We start from the raw sequence: 8300 nt of genomic DNA, 5'->3' as shown, positions 1-8300 counted from the left end.
AATGATGATTCTCTAAATTTGGAATCAGAATAATGTCAGAGGCTGCTGTGACATTAAGAGACTGAAAAAGAGACTGCCTTTTTTTTTTTTTAATTATATAAAATCTAGAAATGTAGCATTCTAAACACGGTAAACACTAGCCAGTCCATAAAGTGAACTTTATTTAGATAAGAATTGAATTTTAAATGTATCTTGAACTTGAAATGTAGGCTTGTAAAACGTAGAAGTGTTCAGACATTCCTGCAAATAAGTGGGGTAGCAATGGAATGGTCAGCTTAGATTAGGACAAAGCACAAGACTGTAAAAAACTGTGGGTGTCAACACAGTGTATATATATGTTAATATATAATATATATACAAAATATATAATGGTCAATTATAAGTTAGTGATAACTAACATTTTTTGTATTTTAAAAAAAGTTTTGAAAAGAGACTTTAACTCAATAAAATTTTTACTTTGCCTCTGTAGTTGGCATGTGATTGTAATTGTAAATGCTTGGATATCAATGACTATTATTCTCCTAACTAATAAAAGGTTAAGCGAGGAAAAGGGAATAACCTGAAATGGGGTCAGAGTTCCAGACAATTTTTTGCAGCCGATTTCTGCAAATGAGTCACTAAGGAATTTATCTTGGAAGCATAGGAAATACCACAGACTACACAAATCTAAGACTCCAGCATTCTACTGCCTGCCTGCTGAAGTAAATGTAACCATTGTATGGAATACACTAATGAAATAAAACATCTGTGGGTGTAGTTTCTTCCCAGGCTCTAGGCAATTTATGTTTGTTTTATATCCTGAATCATGAGAGTTTATATCCCTCATACATTTTAATACTGACATAACTCTTACTATTCTTCTTATTCATATAAAAGCGTAATCTTTTTTTAAGTCCTATTTAGCTCTTGTCTCTAAGATGTCTTTCAGACATGAGTTTACAGGTTAATTATGTATCAAGAAAAGATTTCCTTTTATCATCATGTGTGCCAATTTTTGCTTCTCAGTGTCTTGTATTATGAAAAAGGGTAAATAAAGACAAATATTTTACCTAGTTGTAAACATTATATATGCCTGTTATGGCAGTATGTCATCTTATCTTCATTTTCCCCTAACATGGAAGCATCTAATTGCCTTTGTTGCCTTCCATTGCACTGTTTCCCCTTCTGTTGTATCCTCTCAGATCCTGGTAACACAAATACTGAATACAGTATTTAAGAGATGCTGATGGAAATGTCTCATCTCACAGTGTTTCGGAATAGCACAGAAAGCACAGATCTCCAGTTTAGTTTTATTTTTAATAACGTTGTTCAAAGAATATGAATTTCACCATGTGTCTTGGCCAACAAATCTAATCCTTGGGATTCTTTTCAGGACTGGGTTTATGTGCAATTGTCCACTAGAGAGCAGGCTGAGACCAACAAACCCATTTTGTTCTTGTCATAAACTGACTTTGAACCCAGGTGTCTTAATGTAAATCGTTAGTACATTAAAGCACTGCACCTTCTAGCTTCAGCTGTGAGTATATATACTGCTATCAAACTTGATGGATATAGCTTGTGAAGCTTTGTGACCTAAGGTGGTGATAATAAAGTATTCTGGAACCTGGATAACATTTTATTCTGTCACTATGGTTTTCTTGCTCTGGTGACATCAACTAATTTGTACTGCTTTACAGGGAATTTCTGTATCCCGCTTTTTAGCCAGAGTCTTGGTTTCCTTACACTGATCTCACTCTTCTCTGTCAGACTGAATTTCTTTCAGAGACAAAATATTGCTCGATATTGATTCCGTTGTGCTAGCTAATTTCAGTTTCTCGTACTGCAGATCAGCTGAAGCGCTGGTAAAATCTTGAAGAATTTTCTAACACAAAATGCACAAACAAAATGACCCATATATCTCCCAACAAGAATCCTCTGTTCTCTAATCCTTTAAAAAACCACTAAAGTCAATTTAACAGTCTTTTTGCATGGAAACATTTTTATCCTAAAAAGCTGTACTAACAAGAGTAGCCAGTTTTCACAAAGCCCATACAATTCTTATGATTTTTGGCCTGTTTCTTATTTTGCTTGTGTAAGACATTAATCTTCTGTGGAAGAATGCTCACCCCAGAGGACATACATACCAGTGGAGAGATCTGGAGTTCTCCTTGTTACTGTCTCTGTAGAACCCACTGAATTCTTGTAGAAGTAATAGGCAGTTTTTTAGTTTACTTTCCTGTAAATGAAGAAGATCACATTTCAGTTCCCTTTTGCTTTCTCAGTTCTGAAAAAAATAAAGTACATCTGTTATTTAATTTCTTTATCTCCCTAGGCTGCTGTGAAGGCTGGCCTCAAAAGACAATTTTTCTTCAGTACTTTGAATCCTAATAATATTCTGTTGTGTTCTGAGAAATACAAATTGGAAATATCTAACTAATGTCTGTCTTCCCTTTCCACAATCTATAGCCCATCCACCTTTGAATTCCTTAATGATTCCTGCTTGAAAGATCACATCCCGCTCTTTGCCTTCTTTACCTAATCGTCTGTTTTCTATAGCACAAAGCTGCTGTGGCTCCATGCTAGAATTCCTCACTTACCATATACTGTCTTTACCATCAAAGTCAATGCCTTCCTAATGTGAATATGCTTCTATTTATAGTGGTTTTAAAGTTACAATAGCATAAAAAAATATGGATACAACCTGAAAGATAAAAAACAGTAGAAGCAAATGCTCAGCTTGGATTATTTCAGCCTGAACAAATCATGTTTGTCTGATACAGACAACTAAAAGCAGAATCTCATAATGGGAAAATGCCAGGAAATTTTGAAAAGGAATCACACTGCCAACTCTGCTTATGAAATAAATTAGGTTTACTAATGATTATATTTCCCCTCATCTCTATAGAAGGAGCACAGAGTTCCTGTTCTTCGAAGCTGGGATGTCAAATGTGTTTCCTGACAGCTCCAGCTCACTTTTCATTATTGATAAGTTAAAGGAGCGTGGCTGTTAGCTGCTCTTCTGTAATTAGTTCAATGAGTTTAGGAAACAGGCAGAGCTTCGTCGGAAGAGATGAAAAGAAGTCACATATAATATGCTAGTGGCACCTGAGCTCCCTCTGCCCTGCTGCCAAGCTAACACTCAGGATGTTACAAAATGAAGGCTTCGTGCCTCCTGTTTCACAGTTCTCTTGGTGCCATGTCCTAGGAATGGAGCAGTTATTACTGAGGAAGGAAAATGCCTTTGGTGCTAATGGGTATTTGGCGAAATGGGAATATTGGCAAACTTCAAAGGCAAGTAGGTCAAAAGGATCTCACCATGCTGAGGTGAGATACAGGACAAAACCAGGGTGACTGCAGCGGGTTTTGTTTCTCTAACTTAGTTTAATTTTGCTAGCTAAAGCGGTACATCTAAGACTCCTGAAATATTTGTCTTTTTATTTTTTTTACCCCAATCCACAGGTTGGCTGAAAGGGTAATTCATCTCTTATCACAGAATGGATTTAGCACATTTACTTAAAACCTTCCATGCTAAATCCCATATAAAGATGTAAGAAAATGATTCTGTATAGAAGTGCTTATATGAAGATTCAAGTATTATCACACCATAATAATGAAACCTAAAGATACAGCTAAAATAAATGACAGGAAATTATACATAAAAATAGGAAAATTCTCTATAGAAGAAATCTAAGGCTTATCATAAACAAAGAAAAATTTGAAAGGAAAAAGAAGAAACTTGGAGAGAAACTCCACTGAGGTTAAAGGAGACAAGCATAAAAGGAATTTGTATCAGGAGAAAAAAAAATTATTACAGATACATATATTCAAGATTATTTGTATGTGATGGAAGAGTAAAGGTTTCTTTCTTCAGAATGTGCCTGAGGTAGTGATTACAGGTAATGTTATTGTCCAGTTGGAGTTTTTGCAAGCTGATACACTGCAACAGATTTTGGGACTTAAATGTGAAAAGCTACTGCATCATGATAGGAAAATCATGCCGAATTGGAAGGGATGGAAATAGAAAATAATATTCTTAGATATTAAAAATGGCCCTGAAAAATAAGGGGAAGGTAACAGAAGAAATAGAAAGCTGTGAAGTATGTAGGCAGGTGCTGAGTACAGAGGCAGCATGCCAAGAAAGTGAAATTTTATACTGAAAGCAGGAAATTAATTTCTCACTTCTAATTAGGGAATAGCTGTGATCATGACTAGTATGGGTGGGCAAAGAAGGTAATTCGTATTTTGGAAGAAAACACTAGGGTTGCCAGAAGACTTGCAGTCTGAGACTTTATGTCTCAATTTACTTTCCAAAGGACAATTCGGCAAGATTATCTGGGATTTCCAGTTCTTGATGGAGACAGGAGAAAAGATCACATGTAATATCTTCTGTTTTATTAGCACTTGTCTTTGTCCTGTCAATTGTACTAGCTTGCATAAAACAGGGAATTTGGAAGCAAGGGCAGGTATGAATGGAACAAGGAGTTTCAAAAGTAGAGGACTGGTCAAAGACATAGATACAAACATTAAAAAAAAACAAGCAGAGAAAGCATCAGCAAATAACATACAGAAAGAACAAATCTAGCTGGAGAATATACTGATATCAAAGAAATGATGCGGTATCAGGGCACTGGGACAATAATATTTGCCTATAACTAGAACCATCAGTATGAATATAAAAAGAAAACAGTCAAAATTAGGAAAACCACCATATGTTCATAAAAATTTTAGGTGAGATGAAAAATAGCTGTAATGTTAAAAATGGAACAGAAGACTGTTTAAAGAGTATTATTTATATACTCATTTGTGACTCCAGTCAGAATAAAGTGCAAATAAAAGACAGCTCTCAGAGAAGACTCGAACTGCTATTCACCAAGGTGAGAAGCTGGATTTAGGGAGTTCTGGATTTAGGGAGTTAGTAAACTGCAGAAATTTTGAGTCTGGAAGATGGAGAATGTGATACTCAAAATAGTGTCAGACTTGGACAGGAAGGAAGAAAACTTAAATCCAGCACTTGATTCTAGTTTTCAAGGAACAGATGCTATAGAAAGGTAAGGTAATATACAAGCCATGGAAATCTAAGAATAGAGAAAAGGTTTCCATTAGGACATGAAAATTACAGAAATACCCTAGTATTGGCTGGATTCTGTCAGAGGTGCTCATCATGCACAAGAGTTTCTGGAATTCAGTGTTTACAAATCTGTAAAAATGTAGGCATCTACACACAGATTTCAATGTCCTGAATTTTGGCACTCGGGTTGGAAAATACTGGATTTGCAACAGGCTTCCATCTGCACCAAAATTACCATGATACCATCCTATTTGGTTTTGATTAAAAGTTGGTAATAAGTTCCATTTCTTACCAGCTTTATTAATAAGTAGTTCCAAAATTATATAGTATAAAGAGTTACATGCTGAAGTTAAAACTCCTGTAGCAATTCTGAAATGCTTATGCTCCCTATACAAAATGCTACAATAGAAAAATCTAACAGTTTATTGCAGTCTATTCATGGGCTGGTTTACTAACAAGCTGCTGCAGCTAACCCTGTTTAGGTCTTCCAGCGAGGGGGTTCCATCAATAGGACTTTGTTCACAGAACAAAGCCTGACATTGCAACAAACGTCATTTGATCAGTGAGGAAGCCATAAATTCATATTCTTGATTAAATTATGTTCTCAGTGTGTAAGCAAGTATAGGAGGAAAAGTTTAACTCAAGTAGAAATTCCTATTTGGAAAAATATTTGGAAGATGAGACTTGCCTAAAAATGAATCCCCTTCTCGAACTATGAAAATTATCCTGTCAGCAAGCAGTACTTCTCTGAAAGACACAGAAGAACCAGATGTTAAGATATAAAGACATATTGTCTTACTTATTTGTCTTTCTCTCCAAATCTAGTAATTAGTTCCTGAAAAAATCATTCTATTACAGAAAAAGACAACAGCTCATTAGCAATTTATTTTTACTTCTCCCTTAAGTTTTGAGAGTGATTTCAGGGTGGTCTACTAAATTGCATACTCCATATCCTGGCAAATAGCAAACATTACTCTCTGAGTGACAACTTATACATATGCTACATTTGGGGAGAGATCTTGCTTGCCAACAAAGTTAAAAGAGTCTGTTGGCAAGCAGCAAGAAAGTGGGGAGGGTGTCTGAAACCTGGGGCTTCCCCATATTCAACTTAGTTTGCTTTTATGAAAATTGACAAAAGGTAGATGTGAAAATTTCATAAGCAGTAAGCTAAAAATATAAGCATCTTGACAGATGGTTATATATTTAGCATGTCTTTCAAACTTGTATCACTTCTCATTAATAAGACCATCTAAAATATTTGTAATCAGCTCAGATTGTTTATTGACATCTATACAGCAAGGTCATGATAATCCATGCTGGGGACTTTCACCTAGGAAATGAGAGACAAACAAAAAAAAAACTATAAAAGAGTACCTGAGGTACTCCGTGCTTCTTCACATACATCCTCCTTCTGTGGAATAAAAGAGGAATGTGTAAGGACATGGCTAGAGTGTCAGATACAAAATTAAAAGAAATTCAGCGTGTTTGAGCGCATGCCTGTCTTAACAGGGGCTTTGAGTCAGAGCACTCCAGTTTTGTCACAGAAATCTGAATGGTCCTGAGACAGATGAAGGGCACAAATAAGCTTCTAGATCGCAGCGTAAGACAGAGTTAATGGAGAGGAGGATTCAGACAGCAGATCCAGAGGAGCTGCTGCTTTTGCAAAGCAGGCAGCTGCCAGAGAAGTCTCATGGCACCTACCAGGCAGTAGGACTTTGCCCCACACCTGTAGCAAGTCAAGCTCCCTGCCCGCAGCGTAACCCTGTGTTTAGACCACAGGATCCTGTTCTAAATCTCACCTAATCCAGGTGTAACTTTCTCTAGATATCTGTAATCACATAACCTACTTCCGATGTGTGCATGAAGAAAGAGGTTGTCGTGTCAGGTACCACCTCCATAGCACATTGTCAGAAGAGCAGTCACAACTTGGCCACAACAGAAGTTTTCAGTATAATTCTAAAAAAAACCAGGAGAAACCCAAAATGTAGCTAGGTTTCCAGAAAATGTGTCATTTAGCAACACTATAGGAGTCTACTAACTAAATTTCCACCAAAGGTTTTCCTTCTCAGGCCATATATCACTGCTGTATTATTAGAAATGCTCGATGTTGTTGGTCTGTTTTTTGAGGAAGAACAAGAGACAAGAGTCAATAACCTTCGAAAAACTAAAAAAACTATACGTTTGTGGACTTAACAGATGGAGATATGAGTAGTTTCAAATTATTATGGAAAATTATTTGCTAAGCATAACAAAAACATTTAAGTTTTGCATTTCAAAACAAATATAATTCTTATGTAATTTTATAGAACGTTGAAAACTGCACTCCAGAATTAAAACCCTCATTGCTTAATAATATAAACAGTTATTTTGAGGTGTATATTTTTTTCTTCTATGATGGCAAAGAGAAGGGAGCAAGAATCTTAGTTTGGTTTCTTTTTGAGAAATGAGGATTGTATTATTTTGAATTTGGTTCTGGCTGATTTATAGATATTAGCTGGAAAACTTGATAAATTCAGAGGAAGGGAATAGTTTGCAAGAACTCCTAATCAGCGTTCACAGAATAGAAAATCCATCATTCACTGTGTATGATCAGCATATAAGCACTGCTTTTTAAAGGTTAGTAGTTGTTATAGTTTGTCCTCAGAATCTTAATTATGAAAAATAACATTTGGCATGGGTAATTGTAGCACTATTAATTTTAATTCGTATTTCAAGAGTGCAGAAACACATATAGAGATAGCAGAAAACTTTTTGAACTGAATTACGCTAATTTTTTCTCCAGATTAATTAAATGAGTGCTCTTTAACTCTCTTCGTGATCAACCATAATCAGGCCTTTCATTTCACCTTCAGGCTTATGCTTTCCTGAGTGATGCTACTTTCATTAAATTTCTTTTCTTTTTCTTGCATTTAAATTGTTCCTTTTCATTCATTAACAAACCGTACATGAACATTTGTTGTCCATATGAAATTGTGATAATAGAAGTCTTGCAAACTGAAATAGCTATATGTTTTCCCACTCTGAGGGCTGGAAAACTTGTCAGTTGACATATAACAGGCTGCTTTTGCCAAGTTTTCTGGTTACAACTAAATAGGAATATCTGTGAAATTAAGTAACATTTTCATACTTGATGGTTTGTCAGTTGTTTAAAAAAATAATAGCTAGCTGATACAGAAATCTAAATATGAACACATTAGCAGTGCATTCCTCCATTTTGATCCCTGCAGCCTCTCTCTCTTTTGGCATAGCTTCA

Source organism: Platalea leucorodia (assembly GCF_965183815.1).
Source record: "Platalea leucorodia genome assembly, chromosome: 6".
NCBI classification, from domain to species: Eukaryota; Metazoa; Chordata; class Aves; order Pelecaniformes; family Threskiornithidae; genus Platalea; species Platalea leucorodia.
Note: the sequence above shows the minus strand (reverse complement) of the source record.